Source organism: Oreochromis niloticus, linkage group LG8 (genome assembly GCF_001858045.2).
Source record: "Oreochromis niloticus isolate F11D_XX linkage group LG8, O_niloticus_UMD_NMBU, whole genome shotgun sequence".
Classification (NCBI taxonomy): Eukaryota; Metazoa; Chordata; class Actinopteri; order Cichliformes; family Cichlidae; genus Oreochromis; species Oreochromis niloticus.
In genome coordinates this window covers 27,850,411-27,872,790 of record NC_031973.2, presented here as the reverse complement: position 1 = coordinate 27,872,790, position 22,380 = coordinate 27,850,411, and the positions used below count along the sequence as shown (strand labels likewise).

Sequence of the window (22,380 nt, the reverse complement as noted above, 5' to 3'; positions counted from 1 at the left end):
TCCCACAATCACAATCAAAGACTGTCTTGATTTGGACATTCAAGAGACAATCTGACTGGCAAGTTAAGTGACTTTTATTTTTACTGCATGTTGTTTTTAGGATGCTGTGTGCTTGAATTGTTTACCACTGTTAAAGCAAAAAATCTGCAGTTCTTTTATCATTGCAGGATTTTCCAACATTATAAGAAATTTATATTTCTCTTCATGACTGATTTTTATAATAATCTAAGAATGGCTTCTCAAATCTGACTAAGCTTCTTTAACAATGGACTAATAAAGAATTTCTACAAACTAAAAACAAAAACCCAACTTCTCTACCATGTTGACAAAGGATGTTGAATACTGAACTGCACTGATGGGACACATCTTTGGGGATTTTTAGAAGCCAGAAATGTAACATCATAAGGCTTGTGCTCCCTGAGCATATTAAACCTGTGTGACTTGTATTAATAACATATTTAATTTCTTTCTACCAAACTTCTGTCCTTTCTTTTTTGTTGCCCTTTGTTTTTCATTTCTTTGCATTTTGTAGGAATAAGATTTTTGAATGTTCAAAGTTAAGTATGATGCCGGAGTATAAAGGATTTGTTTGCATGGAATTTATTATCAAACTGAAGATGTAAAAAACAAGAAATCCACTACAGCTGTCCTCAAGGAGCTGATTGTGAAGGGCCCTGATGTTCTTTCAAGTAATAAAGTAACTCTTCCACAGACAGGTGTTATCTAAGTGATTTCTGGATTCACCCGGTCTGGCAGTACTAGGACCTGGGCGTGGCTAGAATTGCTTTCCAGAACAGTGTGGTTAATCACAGTTAATTCATGATTTAATAAGAGGGACACTTACTTATTACAGGTAGGGCTGGGTATGAAATCAACATTTTAAAAGTGCAGTTTGTATTTACTGAGGTTAACTTGGTCTAAAATTACTTTTTTTTTTTTTTTTTTTTTTAAATCAAACACATGTGAGTGTGACTTCTTATCTATGCAAATAAATAAGAAATCAAGGGGGTGAATACTTTTTTGCACCATTGTAGCTCCAGCACTATAGGACAGTTTGACATGATACATTTTGGCTTGGCAGTCACAAATGAACACAAGACGGTAAAATTAACTTGTTCTTATGTATTGCTTTTCTACTCTGCTTTAGCACTTTAATCATGCAAGCCTCATTCACCCATTCACACACATCATTTCCAATGGAAGCACCAGGAACAACTTAGGGTTCATTATCCTGCTCAAGGATTCTTTGGCATGCAGAATGGAGTCTGCCAGAGATCAAACCACTAACCTCAGCCTAACCCTACTGGTAGACGACATGCTTTACTTCATAAGCCACAGCCATTGTGACATGTTCTTTTAGATGACTTAGGCATGTAAGTTAAAGAGATTCTATTCATGGAAGTGGTTTTTAATGTGGCTTGCTGTGTTTTACATGATATAAAAGGCACAGCCTGTTATGCTAAGGAAAACTGCATCAGGACTTCCCAATATTGTACAGCACAGTGAAAGTTTGCACAGTACTTCACTGTATCTGACCTCATCATGCTGGACTGTTCATCCACTTTTACAAGTAAAGCAAGGAAATAAAACTGCAGCTGCAAAATCTGCACAACAAATATTGTGGGTTTGCAAACCATTTTTGAAAATATGAAGAACAGATCATTAAAAGCCAATAGTTACAAAAACAAGGGTGATATTTTATTTCATCTTCAGCTTTACTTACTGTTGTAACTTAACAAATACATGCATAGTTACACCTAAGTAATAACTACTAAAATACTAATTGTAAGGAGCAATTATCCTTGTACATTACCAATTATACTTACGCAATTAAAGTCTTCTTTCAGTACTGAGAGAAGTAAGAGATTGACTGCCCAAACAGTGAATAAAGACAGATGCATTTCTGGAACAAAGAAGCATTTATACACCGTTACTCTGCATATTGACATTTAATTAATCCTTTATTGAGAAAGCAAGTTCTTTGAACATTCAACATCAACCATATTTCAACATTTTTCCGCCTGTCTCTCTCTGAATATTTATCAGAGTCTGGTAACTTCATAAAATGAATTTCTTGCTCCAAGTAGGCTGCACATATTTTTTAATTATTATTGATATTCTTACCTGCTGTTGCTGCCTCATTTCAGGTACATATTAAGCTAGAGGTATACAGGCTCAAAGCTAATTCAAAAGCTCTTCAGTATCCTGTGTTAAGATTTTACCGTGGGTTTCAGGCTTATTTCTTCCAGCTACTGTAAGAGATTGCTAGTGAAGCATTAGCTGAACAACCACAACTGGTCCCAGTTAAAGATAACATTTCATTTTTTTTTTTTTTTTTTTTAAATTTAATTAATTAATTTTTTTACAAAGCTCTAATACTCACGACAAATACTAATAGATAAAAATGTACTTATGGCATGCATATGATAAATGCATTGTGGTCTATCCATCCAGGCTGCCACCACTACCAGCTGACTAATGTCCCACTTTGAAGTCTGAGTAATGTGCGACCTGGTGGTATATACTCAAAGTGAGAGAAAGCCTGAGTTTGATGTGAATGAACCCTTAACTTACAGACAACTTTTCACAAACACAGGGTTCATACAACTTTTTTAGGGTCAAATTCAAGCACTTTTTGAGCACTTTCAAGGTCCATTTTCAAGCTTTTCCAGCACAATACAAAAAAAGAAAAAGAAACAATGCATGTTTCACTTTGCATCACCTCAGTAAGACCATGTGAAAATTAAAACAAATCATCTTAGGCTGACACTTTGTTCCCCTTTTGTTAAAACACAGAAAAACTCACCACATGAAATATTGCAAAAGGAAAAGGTTGCCTTATACTCATATAGTGTATAAACTCAAAACACACATTTCACTGAAAAATTAAGATGTGCAAATGTGAACAAATCCTTGTCAGACATATTCATCTCCCAAACAACCCCACAAAACAGGAAAACTGCCCCAAACACCACAAAATAATACACAATAAGGTCAAATTAATAAGTCCTCTCATCAGACAATGATGTTTCTTTCCTATGTGACACAAAAAAAATAGAGATTTTTCTTTTTAAAGTTCATTCAAATAAAACTTACTGTAAGATGTTTAACTACATTGCTGTCTGTATTATTGTTGAAGTCCTAAATGATCACCTTTAAAGTGTTTGTGCTAATAACATCATCTACAGTAAACAGGCATGGAGAACAGCACATAGAAGACTTTAGGAATGCACAAGCATCTATCAAAAACCTTTTTATTTAATCTGTCATCAGTGATTTTATTATGTACAATTATAATGTATCGTTCATCTCCCTTAAATAAACAGGCACCCTTAACGTATGAAATATTCATGTACAAAAACACACAAATTTGTCTGTTGTCTCAGTGGCTGATAGTGCCCCACAGCCTCAATATGAGCTTGAAGCTATTTATAATCTTTAAGCTCACGATAAACAGATTTTGAATGAAAGCTTTGGTAGTACAGAAAAAGTGTCTATTCTTTGTGGCCATATGGTTCAGTCCCTCATATTACCATTATTCCCCCCTAAGGTGTTGCCCTAGGCACCAAGATAATAGTTGAAAAAGCTGCAAGAATACAAAAAAATATAAACAGTATTGTATTTACCTGGTGACAACGTCGCTTTTTGCCTTTAGTCAGAAAGCCTTGAGTTGGCAAGTTATGTATCAGACCAACGTTTAAAGCTTTCTGTCACGGTGAGCTGTGTGGTAGGCAGTGGTTGGACCCAAATGCAGGACTCTGAGACGGAGTATTTAACTAACAGGCAGCAGCTTTTATTCGCTGGCAAAACAAACTAAGAAGCACTAGGAACAAAACAAAAACTCAAAGAAGCGTGACCTAAACTGGGAGCACAAGTGAGGAACACCGCTAATGCAGAGGATGCAACAAACAGAGGAAGCCACAGGGCTTAAGTACACAGAGGGATAACGAGGGAAATGAGGCACAGGAGGAGATCACAGCTGGGAGTAATCAAACATGATGAGACCAAGGGGAAGCAAAACTCAATACAATGACATGGGACACAGACTTTCAAAGTAAAACAGGAAACATGAGACAATTCTCAAAGATGTGGACTTGACACTGAGAGACCGACTGAATGAATATGACACATGGAACACAGGGAAGACACAGTGACTTCACTAGAAGCAAGAACAACAAATACAACATGAACAGAAAACCATCAAGAGAACCACAAATAACAATCATCAAGTAATATAAATTAAACACAAACTCAAAACACTGGGCCGCCGATGTATAACTCACATTACTGCTACTGCTAAGTAATGTTAGCTGAGTTCACAGCATATTCCATAAATCACCATGCCATAAGTAACTGCTGTAATAGTTTTTCCGTATTGCATTTCAATAATTTATCTCGCGAGTTTGCTAGCTAGCAAAATAATAATAATATTTTTAAAATAACCATGTGTTACATACACATACTCATAAATGATTTTCTAGGACTTACACAAACTCTGTAAAAAGGTGCAAATCCTTTTTACAGAGTTTTCAGGCAGCTACTTGTTGATTTGGTCGTTGTCTTATCCATGATTTGTATATGTATTTGTCACTCATTAAAACAGCAACCTCCAGGCATGTTAGTGCACTCATCCCTGACTGTTCGGTGGAGGGACTGTCACACACTGAAACAGTCTGACATGCAGAGGTGCGAGGCAGCCCAGGTGGAGAAATGTGGCTTTTAGATTTTGCGACTTATTTTATTTCTCTGTCTGATAAGAAAACTATTCTATCAGATAGTTATTTGTAGTGAATGAAATACAGTTACAGTTTCAAGCAGTTTTAAGTACCACATCCAAAATTCAAGCACTTTTTCAAGAATTTCAAGCACCTGTACGAACCCTGCAAACATTTGCAGATTGCTACAAGCCACTGGCATTCTGTCAGGACAAGCAAGACAAGAAGTGCTTGCCTAGTCCAATTTAAAAGTAGACTTCAATTAAAATGTACCAGAGTAAAAGCGATCTCTCTTTTCATCTGCACAGTTGTTGCTGCTGAAACTATGCTTGCCTTGAATCCAGGTGAAAACTCTAGTGTTTTCTTCACGGTAAACAAACAGGAGATAAGTGGGCTATCTACACAAGCTCACAGTGGCTCTGCTCTCACTGAAACAGAGCTACTTCTTCTCACTGTTGCCAAGTGCGCGTTGATTGCTCTTTTTTTCTGTATTATTGTACCTTTAAAAAGTACCTTGAAACAACTGTTGTGATTTGGCCCAATTTAAATAAAATGGAAAAGAATTGATTTATTAGCATGCAGAGAAAATGAAGTGTAGGGTTTAAATGTTTTTTAATAATTTGTTAAGCCTGTTAGCCAAGTCCCATCTCATCTTACCTATCTGTTAAAGTCATGGCACATGACCACTGTTACACACAGTTGCAGATGAAGCGTGGCCAAAGTCACATGTAAAAAGAGCCAGTTTAAATGTTGGTGAGTTGTAACTGATGACTGTATTTTCAGGGCTTCGAGCAAAACTTTTCAGCCGTTAACATCTGTGCATCCTTACACATTTGCACATTTACACAGTACACACACAACTCTCCACATGGATTGAAATACACAGATTGACTGACCCACACACACACACACACACACACACACACACACACACACACACACACACACACAAAGTTTTGTTACAATAATAGCTCAGTATTTTCCGTTGACCACTGCAGTTAGTGAACAAGTCAGTCTGTAAACCATAACATTTGTATTTAGTGGCTCTTAGTTTCGTGCGCTTTGTTCACTGCTGCCCAGTTTCTATTTTAGTATTACAGTTCCTCTCTCATCTGAGTCCTAAAGTTCACTGAAATACATGATCAAATAAATGATGGCATACAGGAGGAACAGCATATTCTATGAACTCACCTTGATTTTTAAAAACGATGTTAAATATAATAAATTTAAAAAAAAATCATAGTTGAATGAAAAGGCTTTGTGACATGGTGAACTGCCAATATTTTAAAATACTGGATTAAATATAATTAAATGTAATGATTATAATAATTAAAACTATTGATGACAAATTAAGGCTGTGTACTCCACAACAGGGGTAAACTGAAAGATGCAGATCTGAAGAAGGCGGATGGAGCCTGCACTTCAGTTTGTCTGTTTTTTAAACCAGACATGGTTGAGTTGATGCTCATGCTCCATTGTCAAGGCTTTCATTGCTAACGTGTTGAATCAGTGCTCATTTACTTGTTAATACTAGCTCTGTTTCCACAAATCCACACATCTTAGCTGATCTCAGATCAATGAAAGCAGAGTCAGTGGCAGCTCATCAACACACACTCTAAAACTATTGTTTAAGCTCAACAAAAAAAATTAATGCAACAGTTTCCATTACTCTTTCTGAGTTACAATAATTTGTGTTGAAATTACATTGAACCAAGAAACTATATTGAGTTAGGGGAATTCACTTTTCCTCCATAATCAAACTTGATTTTAATTACCACTTACTTAATAATTGAAAGTTTCATATCCCAAATCCTTCATGCTGCATTACTTAAGACCCATGCAAAGGGAGATAAACGCCATACCAGGGATCCCCCAGATATTGATTGCTAAAAACAATAAGTAAACAAAAATAAGCAAGTGGCATACATATTAAAAAGGTGGTTTAGTTCTTGTAATTACTGTATATTAATTGTTAAGCTTAACAAAGCACCTACCACTAAAGTATGCTCAGTAAATTGCATAAAATCACTTACCTCGCTAAAACACCAGGACTAATGTAAGCCAGATTTAATGGTAGCTTTTTGTATTGGAGTCTGAGTTTGTCCTGCTTAGTGAAACAGGTGAAAGTAGGATAAACTTTTTCTTCTATCTGTGCTCTGACCCTGGTTGTTGCAGCAACCTACATACTGTGAGCTGAGCAGGTGAGAATTGAAGTGTGTGTGTGTGTGTGAGTGTAGAGCATGCAAAGACTCTCTGCAGTGTCTCATACATCATGGCTGATGTATGCTAAGGATGGATGGCTGGAGGTGTGGGCAGTTTATTTCTAGGAGCCCTACCTATGGAATCGAGCCAAGACACACTTACAGGTTACTTCTGCAATGCTGTATTTGCTTTGGTCCCAGAGGCTGACTGCAGCCTTCCAAAGTCACCAGAAAACTTTGTAAAGTCAAACTTTATGTGAAGTGTCCCATATATGGGAGTGAGAACACAGTAGACCTAATTGCTGCTGTGGACATCACAAAAAAATTACAGAACACGAGGAAAAAAAAAAATAAACAGTGCCTCTGATCGTCTTAGAACCTTTTACTTTGGCCATTTACAGCAAAGAGATGACAGGAAATGATAGAAGGTGATGGCTTAGCAGCCTTATTGAATAATCAAGATCCAGGTTCCATTATTGTACTTAAACATTCTTAGGAAAACTTTAACCCCACACATGTACACTGTTTCATCTGTGTCTCTTACTTTTTCCTGCCTGCATCTCTGTTTCTTTGTACACTCTTCCGTGTCATTCTTCTACTTGTACTCCAGTTTAATGTGAGGCAGCAGTGCTGCACTGTTGGAATTACAGAGGTATTTGGGATGATGCCGAGAATCACTGGCTACTCCTGTGGCTGTGTGTTTTCTTGGTGTATTAGTGCTGTCAGTGAAATGTTGGCAGTGGTTGCATGGTTAAAGTCAAAACCCTACAAATCCTGCTGGCAGTTGTGAATTAATGTGGCCATGCTGGGGCCAGCAGGATGAGATGCTGTCACCGCATGCAGCAGTGTTGCGTCGGTAGGAAATCCAGTGACCTCTAATGCTGTATTCACTTGTGATGTATCAAAAACAATTAAAGCAGCTACCAGACTACCACTGATCCATTTAGGCTACTTTATGGTGATTTCACATTTTGTTTAAAGGTACAATTGTGTAAACTTTAATCAATCTGAGCAGGCTACACGTCTACGTTTAATTCTCAGTTATTGATACCTGTTGTCAAAGATGCAGATTTTTAAATGACAGTAAATGTTTTATATTCAGCAAAATGCTTCAATATGTGTTTTAGTGTCACAAAAGTGAATAAATGCAACTGGGGAACAAGGCAGGACCCCTAAGAAAGGTAGACAGGTAACAAAGGCAGTGATGAGCAGTTTGTTCATATTTCTGAACTATAATCACCACAGTGGTCACTTTAAAGTCACTTTGTGCTGGTTTTTATCTTTGCTTTGTTCTATGAGCTTTGTGTTCATACCTAAACACTAAAGGAAAGATCATATGAGTATCCAGGTCATTTTATGGAAAAACGAAAGGAGAAGTACCATGAATGACTTTCCCCTGGGAGTTTTTAACCTCCTAAGACCCGAACTCTTTCATGGCAGCATTTTTAATTTCTCTTTAATATTTTGGCTGATTGGGACCTGATGAATGTAAAAACAAAGAATTTCCAGATTTTTTTTTTTTTAGCTGATTTTTGTTTCTGAGAAAAATTGGATTCACATATGAGGATATTCGTTTAAAATTTCGATAGAACAGTGGCAGTATAACGTCCTCATAAGTGGATACCAGGCCCTTGTAGAGCATGTCTAGACAACTCAAAATGTGATGTCCACATATGTGGACGCCAGGTCCTAGGAGGTTAAGTAACGTACTGCGTTATTTTTAAGAAAAGTGTTCTGTGCAATATGTTTAATACCTTACTTTTTTTGATCCCAACACTGATAACAACAAAGTAGGGAAATACCTCCAAAAGGCACATTTGACCACACAGCATGCAATTAATTATAATGTCTTTGATATGCTGCTTAGCAATGGTGGTGACTCTAAAAGTGGAGCCAGCAAAAACTTTAAAATTAAAATTGGACTCGCTACATTCTTGTCAGTTCTCATCCCTAGGTGTCAGTGTTATGGTCTGGGGCTGGTTTGCTGCTTCAGGATTACTTGCCTTAATTGATGAAACCATGAATTCTGCTCTCTACCAGAAAATCCCGAAGGAGTATGTCAATCCATTACTTCATGCCCTGAATCTCAGTAGCAGCTGGACAATAATTTGAAACACACTAGAAATTCCACCTTTGAATGGCTCAAAAAACAAAAGAAACAAACAAAACAAAATCAAGGTTTTTGCAGTGTGTTAGTCAAAGTCTGGACTGAAATTCAATTGAGATGTTTTGGTATGACCTTAAACAGGCCGTTCCCGTTGAAACCCTTTAATGTGGCTGAATTAAAACAATTTTGCAAGGAAGAGTGGCCAGAATTCCTCCACAGTCATGCAAAAGACAGTGCCAGTTATTGCAAATGCTTAATTTCAGTCAACTTTTCAGTTTTATTAGACCTGGCATGGACATAGTAAGAGCTACCATCTATACACACAGTGCAGGTAGAGCACTGCTTTCCCCTCCTGAGTAGTTTGCCAGAATCTTTTCTCAGCAGTACGAAAGTCTTTTTTCACGGCCTCTACAAACTCCTCCCACACCAACCTTGTGCTTCAGCCACTGCCCAAGCCACGTTCGCTTGGCCTGTCAATACCTGTCGGCTGCCTCCGAAGTCCCACAGGCTAACCAACCCCGATAGGACTCCTTCTTCACCTCTGGTGTCCACCATTTGGTTCAACCAACCACCTTGGGGCTGCAGCTCAGTGCAGCAACTTTAGCATTGGAGGTGCATTCAGACTCAGTGTCCCCAGTCTGCTGTCAAAGCTCTGCCGAAGGTGGGATGTTGAAGATCTCGCGGATCGGGGCCTTGGAAAGGCATTCCCAGCACATCCTCGGCTTTAGCCTCAGAAAGGGCACTTTCATTGCAGCATGGCTAGCGAATATCAGCATCAATCAAGGGTTAGTGGGATTTAGCAGGCGGGGGAACCCTAAGATCTGTGTAGTGGATCAGCATAGGGAAAAGAATCACAACTTGCAATAATTTCTAATGTGAGCTCCAGTAGGTTTTCTTAGTGTACATGATGTGATCAGCTGACCTGCTTCTCTTTGTAGATTTACACAACTGAATTCAACAAGCGGTACACAGTTTGACAAGCTATGTTGGCTGATGTCCATCCCCTACAGTGACACTACACTGTTAATACTGTTGTTATACAAGACAGTATACAGTTGGTATAAAGCTGGAGTTCAGTTACTTAATTTACGCTTTGCCATCTTAAATACAAATTCATCTCTGCTACACTTGGTGTAACCTAACTCACCATCAGCACCTCATGCACCAGTCCAACACGGCGCTCTACAGGGAATCCTTTATAATACTACATAAAAACTGTTTATCCTGGACAAAACTTCCAGTATTTTCATGCAATACTTGAATAGCACAAAGGTAGTATAGCTTAGTTTGTTTTGCAGGACGTTTCACAACAAGAAAATACAGAATTTATTAAAACACATCATATGCAAATCAATTATGTGGTTTAAATTATAACAATATGTGTAAGCTTTATATTTGCAGTTTATTAAGTGTCACCTTACCTTACCTTTAAACCTAACCTCTTTTCTTTCTGTCTGACTTTCTACATCTTTGTCCATCTTTGGGTGAAGTTAGCTCACAGACTGCTCTCTCGCTGGAGCAGCTGGACCTTTAGCAACAAACTGCACACAAAAAGTTTGTGTGTTTGCCGATGTTTCTCTGAGCTTATAGAATTATTGATTTTAAAATTACCTACCACTTAAAAAACTTCAATCCCTTCATGCTTCCTTGTCTTCTGTAGCGCTAGCTAGAGACACCTAACAGACACCTGCGCTGCTTCCGACCCACTTCAACTCCAAAGTATAAACGCTATAAACGATATATATAATTGAACTTAAAGCAACGAGTTGGTTTTGAAAATGTAAGGAGTAGAAAGTGCAAATAATTGTTAAAAATGTAGGGAGTAAAAATAAATTTTCAGAAAAATAAATACACAAGTAAAGTACAGATACCTGAAAATTCTACTTAAGTACAGTAACGAAGATTTAGTATTTCGTTACCTCCCACCTCTGGTGTCCGTAGCCTCTGCAATGGTTGAAGACCCACAATAACTCTGCGTCTCACCAAATCTGGAATGATACATCCTGCATTCTTGTATGCATCAATTTTGTTTGTGACAGTGATATCTTATGTTCCATAAAAAATATCAATTTACAACTAGTGTAACCAAATTAGTCACTCAAAGAATTAATAGAATGAACATGTAAAAGATAAGAACGATCATTTCATTTATTCTATGCACTATCTGCTTGGAGAGTGAAGTGTTTCACTCTGTTTTCTCTTCCCTCCTGCTTTTCTCCTATTACATCATCATTAATGCTTTCCCCTCCTCCACACTCGCTGTCTTCCTCTGTGCCAAGCTTTTAAACCCTCCTCCGCTGACCTTCCCACTATCAGTGTGTGTGTCTTTCTTTTAAATAACTGATATTAAAACTGGACGTATGGACTACTGAACCGCACACACACAAAACACACACACATACACTCTGCAACAATATATATACAGTACTTATCCTCAGGAGGCTGTTGTGACACTTACAGAAATGTATCAGACACTGCTGGAATTATTCAGTCTGATTTTCATTGTGAATGTTGATGACAGATTTATGCAGACACAGTTCTTCAGTAAATGAAGAAGCAGGTTGAATCTTGGCTAAAGAATGCAACCATACTCATGCTGCTCTGTGATATGAGGTAGGCAGTGTCAATAAAATAGATCTTCAAAATTAAAACAGGTAAAATATTTTTTCAAAATGGTGAATATTATATAAGCAAATGACAATGCTAACATTTTTTAAAAGGAACCCCAGCTGTTAACACGTTTGTGCTAAAATATGCACTGTGCTTTCAATAACATATATGTGGTATTAAAATACGCCAAACGTTTTCCTTTTAAGCACATTTCATATAAAACTGATTTACCAGTAGGCCGCCATTGTTATTTACTTCTCAATGCACTCTGGGTAGTGACGTCACACGGTTGCACCGCATTGAGTTTACAGTTAGCAGCGCACTGGAAATGGCTTCTGTTCAACCTTTCCAGTTTGAACCAGAGCAATCCGAGAGAGAGGATGAAAATAGTCAACCAGTACTTAGTTTAGATGAAGATGAAAACAATCCGTCACACGAGGACGCGAGAGTGAGGGAAAACTACTGGTGTCTGTGCGGCTACTGCTTGCCAATGGCAACGGCGACTGAGAGCGTTTGTTGTAAAGAGCTCAATTTTATGGCAGCAGCTATCCATGGTATCGCATAATCGCATGATAAAAACATTAATAGAATTCTAATTTTTATTATACAGTAAAATTTTATATATTTTTATTATTTATAATATTTTTACAGATTCTCCATGCAACACAATGCACCAAAACTTTGAAACCGCCGTGCCAAACTAGGTATCCCCGACAGAATTTGTTTCCCCTGCGTCGGGAGCATGCACTGGCCTTTTGAAATCATGGACTAACAGTATCCCACGTTTGTGATTTTTAGTTCATAAACACTTCTTATAATGACCAAGTACTCCAGAAATGTTGGAGATGTTAGCTCTTTATACAGTAAAGTTACAGTGGGATACAAATAATATCAGGCTGATCCTGCTACAATTTGTTTCCCCTGTCCAAAGACTTATTGCTCCCGAAATTTTGGAGGTTTTAGCTTAGTACAGTTACAGAAGGATCCAAATAATGATCAGTCAAAATGTCATTTGTTTATTTAAATAATCCCGTCCGATGTTGCGCCAAGGTCCCAACGCAGGGGAAACAAATTCTGTCGGGGATGCATAATTTGGCTATAATTTGGGAATAATTAACAATGGCGGCCTACTGGTAAATCGGTTTTATATAAAATGTGCTTAAAAGAAAACATTTGGCGTATTTTAATACCACATATATGTTATTGAAAGCACAGTGCATATTTTAGCACAAACATGTGTTATAGCTGGGGTTCCCTTTAAACGTAATTTAAAGGGAAAAAATGGTGACCCTGAGTGAAAATTGTCTCAGCCTTTCTGTGGCCCATATTTTACGTTAAAAATGAATGACAGACCAACAGACTGCTCACATATTCAGTCTTATACATACCTGCACAAGGTTCTTTTCCACAAGTTCCATGGAGTCTTTTTCAAGCATTGTGATGACATCCTATCGGTATCCATTATCTGACATTTGTTATTTCATTAACTCCTTTCCACTAAATCTTTTATTGCATTATTATTATTATTCCTTTTCAAATGGGATGTATGTGGTATATATGCTGATTATAGAAACTTTTGAGTTAAAAATGAATGTAAACTTTTCCCTGCGACAGACTAGCGATCTGTTCAGGGTGTGGTCCGCCTCTCACCCTGTGGAAGCTGGGATAAGCCCCAGCTCCCCCTGGGAACTGAATAAGCGAAATGGATGGATGAATGGTGAACTCAATGGCTGTTATGGATGTTCCCAGGGTTTTGTTCCTTCATTCCAAGTCTATACTTCTCTCTGATTCTCCCTCTAATGTCATAGAAGGATCAATAATGTCATTATTGTAGTGTTTTCCTCACCAACCTTTATGTACCTTTGGACTAAAAACATTTCTCTCTCTATTCTAGTGAAATTTATCTTTTCCATTTATGCTAAATAAGCTCTTGTGTCAGGCAGCGTAGCAGTTCAGCTTGATGCTGCTTTTGAGAGGCTGCATGCTATTTACTGACCAAGCACTGATGTGTGTTTGTGTGTGTGGACATTTCTGAAATAATCAGCCAACCCTGAAACTCTATTCAGTGTGCACACTGAATAGAGTTTCAGGGTTGGCTGTGGCTCAAGAGATAGAGCAGGGAACTGACTGGGAGGTTGGTGTTTTGATTCCTGGCTTCTCCAGTCAGCATGCAAAAATATCCTTGTCCAAGATACTGAACCCAGAGTTGCTCCTGATGTGTTCACAAGAGTGTGAATAGGAATAAACTGCTTCTTATATAACACTTTTGTTTAAAGCACTTTATACAACATGCCTCATTCACCCGTTCACACACACAGGCATACAAGCACTTTATCTATGTCAAAGTGCTTTCTATCTAACATTCACATGGATTCATAAGATCTGATGAACGTATCAAGAGCCAATCAGTGTTCAGTATCTGGGATACTTGGGCAAATACTTAATCCAAGGATAATTGGGATACTTCGGCTGCTCCTTCAATACGTCCATGAATCTTCTCTGCGGCGTCTTTTTTTTCCTTCTGTCTGGCAGCTTCGTATTCAATATCCTTTGCCTATTATCTCCACCATTCCTTCTCCGCACAGGGCCAAACCATCTCAGCCTTGTCGTTCTGTCTCCACACCGCTCAAACTGAACTATTCCTGTGAACTTCCTTCATATGTTGTCCATCCTCGTCGCTCCCAGAGAAAATCTTAACATCTTCAACCCTGCACCTCCATCCCAGCATCCTGTCTTTTTCTCAGTGCCACCCTCTCTGTCTATTCCTTCACTATTCCACTTGCCTCCCTCTCATTCACACACAAAAAAATTAAAGGGACACTTTAAAAATGGGAACAAAATCAAACTGATATCTATACTGGGTAATGTGAAAAATGATGCAGCAGGCTAGTCCATTTTGCCAAAATGTCATTGCAGTAACTCAAAATAGCACTCAGCAGTTTTCATGGCCCCCATGTGCATGTGTACATGCTTGACAACATCAGGGTATGCAATAATATGACAGGTTTTGTCCTGGGGGATCGCCTCCCAGGTCTGGACCAGGGAATCACTGAGCTCCTAGACAGGATGAGGTGCAATGTGATGCCATTGGGTGGACTGAAACGTATTGTCACAAAGGTGTTCTGTTGGATTTTGGTCAGTGTAAGTGCAAAAGTGGGGGCCAGTCAGTGGCCATTTCCTCCATTCTTCAGGAAATGCCTGCACACTCTTGCCACGTGGGGATTGTAATGTAACAGGGTCAACCCAGGACCTACTGCACCAGGGTAGGGTTTGACAATAGGTCCAAGTATTGGACAACACAATGTTCTCCATGACTTATGCAGACCCTTTCACATCTATCACAAACCTGCACTCATCTTTAAAAAGCACAGCACCTGACCTTCTCATGTCACCATGTCTCCGGCCATATTCACATTTAGAAGCAGTGCTGATCTCGACTCCTTCTTCTGCTCATCACTAATATATCCAACCACTGTGGAGTGGTCAGAATGTTTCTGCAGCATGATTCAGAGTTTTACTGAAAGTCAGAGGTGTACGTACAAGGTGAAAAGGAATTGAGGCAACATGCTTTCTGTGCAGCCTGTCTGTAATAAATGAAATGGTGGAAATGTTTAATGACATTTTTTGCAGAGAGAGATCCTAAATATACATTTATGATCCTTTTAATATTTTCTAAAGACAGATTATCTCCACAAACTGATGTCCCTTTTGAATGAGCAACACTCCAATCACATCACTTGACCAGTTAATTTGTATGTTCAGCTGGATGGCACTGAATGTTGCCAGCAACTTATTTTGCCATCTACATATGCGTATTTCAAACTGTAATCAAAAATGTAAACAGGGTGTGATCATTGTAGCCATGAATAATATAAATACATAAATAAATAAAAAATAAAAACACGCCAGATTTAGCTGTTTTTCCTCTTCAAGGCACTGTCCTTTTATAGCACTGCAGCTCTCCCAGACTACACTCCGTACGAAAAGAGGCTGAACTTCAGTCAAACTAAAGTGGAAGTTAGCTGGCAAACAATGAATATTTGCTATTTAAAATGTCATGCTGCCAAAAACACAACACTAACCTGCAATATTTACAACAGTGCCTACTTGTTTACACATCATACATAACACCACCACCCCCTCCCCCCACAGTTCTTGGGAAAAGGTATTGTACAGTGTGTCCATCAACCATACAGCTTCAATAGTGATTGCTCTGCTAGTCAAGTAATATCTATACAAAATCCTTGCTGAAGTAGTAGTAAAACTGTGTAAAATAATTGTTTAAATCCATTTTTAGAGGGTGCACCCCTATCATAGGGCTACCACAGACAGAGAGACAACCACAGAGTTAATTTGATATTCAAATCAGAGACCTTAGAGACTGGTAGGATCAAACCCAGAGTTTTGTTTGTTAGGGGGACAGCACTAACCACTCCATCAGTGTGCTGTCCAGTTACTTAATGTGAATTCAAAATGCGGCAGTGAAAGAAGCGCAACCAAGCGTGATTAGTTAGGCTGTTCAAGTCACTCACTTTTGGATTTAAGGGATGTGGAAACTTTTTTTCTTATGTTTTCACAAGTGGCCAATAGAAAAGTACAGCTTAAGGCAATTCTACATTCTTTTTGAAATATCATAAAGGCACAGATGTGGTTTGCAACTCAGTCCCTCAGTGTTTGTGCCTTGTCCATGGATTCTGCAGGTCTCTCTTTATTTTCTCTCTCACTCCATAAAAGGCTGGAATGCAAACTGCAGCTGACAGATACCAGATCTTTTCATGTGGGGAACACTTTGTGTGTCTCAGCTATTATAATGTCACTAAGGCATGATTCAAGTTAATGATAGCCATAGAACATGTCTAAGTCATCTTCTAGTTTCTTCTGTGTGCACGTGTGTGGGCAGGAGGGATTGTACGTGTCAGACATTAGCTAGAAGTGTTATTAGGCGGTATTCCAGTTTCCTATGAACCTTTTATGGCTTGTGTGTGAGAGAGAGTGTGATGTAGTGTGATTTGGTTTTCACTCAGCTAACATATCAAATGAAGCAGAAACAAGATTCACAGTGACTGATGAACTCCAGAGCCAGCGTTTGTAAACTACAGTCTTCTTCATTCTGAGCCGCATGTTAGATTCAGAGCTCCCATGTGCTTATTTTCAGTTTCACCTATAAAAATATATTTTGCATATGTGGACTAGTAGCCAGGGAGTAGCTCTCAACGCTGCCCTCAGCAGCATCGGTAAGCTGCAGCCAGAGAAAAACACTGCAGCAAGCAGTTCATCAGAAACCTCCCCTGAGAGAGGCATTCCCTTTTACAGCCACACGGAGCTTTTCTGTGCTCCTAGTGCTAGAAAGACCTTATAAATAATGAAACAACAGAAGAACCCTTTGGTCATTGTTATCTTTGATGATTTATAAAAGAACCTTTAAATCAACTACCCACAAGTGCCACCACTTATATGATCTGCTACTATACAGACAGGACTGGTGCTGCACCCACTGATGGTGGTACACTTATTGGGCTAAAGGTTAGTTACGTAGAACAGCTACACTGCATGTAAGAAAGTTGATTTACATGAGGCTTTGATGCACCGAAGAGACTCAACTTCTAATTTATGTATAGCTTTATATTGTTAAATGGTAATTATGAGACAAAGCGTTTAAGGTCATTTTACTCAGTGACATGAAAGTGCTGTAGCGAGTAGTATAATGAATTACATTCTTCTGGAAGTAATTAAGTAAATTACTGCATTACTTTTAAGAACAATGTTCTGTGTAATAATTACTGAATGACCTCAACACGCTTTGAGTGCTCAGATAGGGTAGAAAAGCGCTATATAAGAACCAGTCCATCTAAACAAAGAGTGGAAATACCTCCAACATGCACAAACATTTGACCATACAGGATGCAGTCAGTTTGCACACATGTAATGTCCTGCATTGCTGCTTAGCGATGGTGGTGACTCTCAAATGGGAGCCAATGAGAATGATAAGAGAATGGATAAGGAATCAAATCGACGAGTGATATCAATAATGGAATTGGAATCTCTAAATTCTTATCAGATCCTATCCCTAATGCAGATATTGTTTTACATTCACTCAACTTATAGTTTTTAATTAGATCCCTAATCCCTGAATACAGATTAGAGGTCATTAATAAATGTAATAAAAATCAGAATAACACACAGCAGAGTGTGAAAAGATCTGTCCTAATCCAATGGATGTCCCATCTGATATAATGACACCTACTGCAGCAAGTGATTACTGACATCATCTTTACTGATTTAAATAAAAGGAAGCTAAAGTTGATATCATTGATCTCGTTTATATCTCATTTGGACAAAGATACACAAAAACCTGTCAAATTCTTGCTTTTTCTCTCAAACACACACACACACACACACACACACACACTGTTCATTTTTGCATGGCATGGGAGCACCGCAGTGAGTGGGCGAACTAGGCTGTCCTCTGGTGAGAGAAAGAGAGAAGAGTGAGTGTGTGGGAGTCAGAGAGAGCGAGCAGGAGAAGAAGAGGGCTGACTCAGATCTAGAAAAGAATTTCATGTCAAAATGAGCTTTAAGCTTCTATATGTGTATTGGCAGTGTGTTTCTGTGTTTTTGCAATAAGTGGAAGTGAGGAAGACAGTGATCATATCATTTTTTACATGATATCTGTGCGTGGACATGTGAAAGTGCTCTTCAAGTGCTGTATGTGGCAAAATTTAGACTGTTTCATGTCTCTTCTGTACACAGAGAGTTGGAAGCTACCCGGTGACTTGGGTTACAATTGCAACATAGGAGAAGGCTGAGGTCTTGAGGTGACTGTTGTTATGATTTGGCACCGTATAAAGATTATAAAAAAAAAATAATTTCCTTAAAACTTTTCCATCAGTGCTGTTAAAACCAAAAAGCAGTAAAAGTTACTCAGATAAGCATTAGATTCTTACCTTGTTAGCCAAAGTCTGGAATGTCCAAAACAACCAGGCATCAGCTTAAAAGCAATGTGAGACGAGCAAGTCGCTTCCAGTGTGAATGAGATGTGACAGACAATCTGCTGATTAGATTTAAATTGCAGCAGAAAACTCTATCTGTATAATCCGAACAGAACATGATCAGATTTCTGTTTATTCTGTGACGGTGTATCTGATTTATCTAGGAAAATGAAACAAAACAGTCACTGTGTTCAAAAAAGTAAAATTACTGAACAAACAAGGAAAATATCAGGTTCAAAGTCTCAGCTGAAACAATAAAAATGGTTGGCTGTTTAAAAAATCTTTATCATTTCAACATTATTCCCACAGATAACAAAATGTTTCAGCAATCGCTTTTGTAGCCATGTGAGAGTGTTAGTAAACTAACTTTCTAATTTATATATTTATACAATGCTTAACAAATTTATTAGAACACCTGTCAAGAAAAAAAGAAAACAAATAATTTAAAAGTCTGTTAATATGTCATGAACTAAAAATTATGTTTTTAGTTATTAAGCAAATGATAAACTGAATTTACATTTTATTCCTAAATTTGAGCTCAGAATTTAATCAAGCGTTGTTCTTAAACACTAAAACAAATGTTTCTTTTTAGGAATGCTTATTTTTTTTACCATAATAAAATGGTCATAGTAGAGTAACAAAGCAGAAAAAAAACAATGTGTTAATTTTGGTGTTATTACCATTCAATTACAAAGTAATAACCACTTAATATCAAGTGATACTGTGGTAGCAACAGTAGTTACAGTTGAATATTATTACACTGAAATGTATGTAGTTGGATAATAAGGGACCAAAAACTGAGGTAATAATGTGGAAATACAGCTCAGTAATAAAGTGGTAATAGTAGGGTAAACAGGCAGAAGCAAGAATGTAGTAATGTGGTAAGTTATTATCGCTCAATTAACTGTGGGAATTTCTGTGGAATAGCCAGGAAGCAGGATGGATTATGGTGGATTATAAGCAGAAATAAGAAGGAAACAGTTTCTGTTTAATGACATATTAATAACTATGTTAATAACCTTTTAAAACAAACTTAAAGAATAGTGATGACTACCAGGAAACACCTGAGGCAGTTTCTGTGTTGACAGAAAGAGTTAAGATTAAAAAAAATAATATACACAATGCATTAATAAACAATGCTTAATATTTTTTCTGAATACTATCGGCATGTTTAGTGCGGGAGGAAATGGTAAAAACAGCATTTGGTTGTTTAGGAAGAGGAAAGAAGTTTTAGAAGTGACGGCGATAAGTGATTAAGCCAGCGAGAGAGCAAACAATATCGCCCTCCTTCCAGTGGGACATGCCACAGGCCCAATAGCTGACCAGGATGGTTCAGGCATCCTTGTCAGATGCCCAAACCGCATCAGCTGGCTCCTTTCAATGTGGAGAAGTAGTGGCTCTACTCTGAGCTCCTCCCGGATGGCTGAGCTCCTCACCTTAACTCTAAAGGAGAGGCTAGCTACCCTTCGGAGAAAGCTCATTGTATCTACGATCTTGTTTTTCTGCTCACTACCCAGTGCTCGTGACTATAGGTGAGGGTAGGGACATAGGTTGACCGGTACATCAGGAGCTTTATTTTTACACTCAGCTCTCTCTTCACCATGATGGACCAGCACAGCATCCGCATCACTGCAGCTGCAGCCCCAGTCCGTCTGTCAATCTCAAGCTTCCCTCCCCCTTCACTCATGAACAAGACCCCAAGATACTTTCTCTTGGGGCAGCAACTCATCCCTGACCTGGAGTGCGTACTCCAAAATTTTCCAGCTGAGGACCATGGCCTCAGACTTGGAAGTGCTGATTCTCATTCGCACTGCTTCACACTTGGCTGCGAACCATTTCAGTGTGAGCTGGAGACCACCACCTGATGAAGCCAACAGAACCACATCATCTGCGAAAAGCGGAGATGAGATTCTGAGACCACCAACATTTAAGCTCTTCGCCACTTGACGACACCTAGATATTCTGTCCATAAAAATTATGAACAGAGTCTGTGACAAAGGGCAGCCCTAATGTCCAACACCCACTGGGAATGAGTCCGACTAAGTGCACCAATGTGGACCAAGCTCTTGCAAAGGTTGTGTAATGATTGAAAAGCCTGTAGCAACGGGTCAGACACCCCATACACCTGAAGCACCACTGACAGAATACTCAGGGACAGTGTCAAATACCTGCTCCAAGTCCACAAAACACATGTAGACTTCTTGGGCAAACTCCCAATGATTCCTGAAATATTCTCACGAGGGTATAGAGCTGGTCCAGCATCTGAGGTTCAACTAACAGATGGACTCATTTTTTTCCAGCACCTTGGCACAGAGTTTCCCAGGGAAGCTGACAGGTGTGAGCCCCCTATAGTTAGAGCACACTCTCCGGTCCCCCTTCTTAAAGATGGGAACCATCACCCTGGTTTGCCAATCCTGATGTACTGCTGGTGATCTCTATGCATCATTGTAGAGTCATGTCAAACAGGACAGCCCTATAACACCCGAAGTTTTTAGGAACCTCATCCACCACACTGGCCCTGCTACCAAGGAGTTGTTTAACTGAAGCCAAATAAATTAACGTGTCACTTACAGACATTACATCCCAGTCACGCTGATAAGTCGCTTGAATTTTTTCAGCAAAAATGTGCTGAATATTGCCGACAATCATCCCGCTTTGTGAAAGCTACTTCAGTAAACCAGCGAGAACGGTTAGCATCAAATAAGGTGGCATACCAAATAGCTCAGTGCAAAAACCCCCACACCATAGCAGAGGAGCTGATACTGCCTGCAGCATTAGACATGGTTTCTGGCATGCTGGATGACACAAGTGCTGCAAAAATAAAACTATCCCTCTGTCCAGTGACACTGTCGCCAGAGGTATAAATGACATTGGTAACGACCTTAAAGAACAGCTAGTAGATAAACTAAAAGACAAACGTTTTGCCTTACATCTTGATGCATTCTCAATCATCCAGGAAAGTAAATCTCCAAAAGTTGAATCTGTTCATCTGGACGTAACGTTTTGTGGGAGAAACGTTTCGTCACTCATCCAAGTGACTTCTTCAGTCTCAGCTGACTGCAGGTTTCCCCAAACCTTATAAACAGTACATTTGCATAATGACTGAAACCAGCCCACTGAAGGAACAATGGGCTGTGAGGTCAGTTCCTTAATCATAATTATGCAAATTCCATGACCATTGATCAACAATCACTGACCAAAACCCACTGATCAAAGAACACTGATCAATGGCCATGAGTCCCATTCACAGAGAGTTGGGGAATGGCTGCAATCACAGCATTGTAAGATGGCGAAAGATGTACCCTTTAAGACCAATTGTCTGCATGATCAACTCGGTCACCTATAACATCTCCAAGTTTCTGGCTTCGATCCTCAACCCGCTGGTGGGCAGCTCTGAACACCACATCCAGAACACCCTGGATTTTGTTGAGAAGGTGAGAGAGGTCATTATGGAGGCAGATGAAACCATGGTCTCGTACGACGTTACATCTCTCTTCACTTGCATCCCAGTCACGGAAGCGTTGGAGGTAGTCCGTAAGAGATTACAGGATGACACCAACCTCAGCAGCAGGACCACTCTCAGCATCGACCAAGTGTGTTTGCTTTTGGAACTGTGTCTTCATTCCACCTACTTCACATACAAGGGTCAGTTCTACAGGCAGAAACATGGGTGTGCCATGGGCTCCCCAGTTTCACCCATCGTGGCCAATTTGTACATGGAAGAAGTGGAAAAGAGGGCGTTGCTATCCTACCCTGGA

At 39.0% G+C, this 22,380-nt stretch overlaps 1 protein-coding gene and 1 long non-coding RNA gene across 2 annotated transcripts in view; one reads left to right on the top strand and one right to left on the bottom strand.

The window, feature by feature from the left end:
* Window positions 1-11,198, bottom strand: part of LOC112847685 (uncharacterized) — a 43,694-nt gene extending 32,496 nt beyond the window's left edge. The window contains exon 1 of the long non-coding RNA XR_003221403.1: window positions 10,943-11,198. This is a non-coding gene — a long non-coding RNA (uncharacterized LOC112847685). The remainder of the gene's footprint in view (window positions 1-10,942) is intronic.
* ryr2a (ryanodine receptor 2a (cardiac)) overlaps window positions 1-22,380 on the top strand; it is a 267,874-nt gene that overhangs the window by 26,660 nt on the left and 218,834 nt on the right. The window lies entirely within an intron of this gene.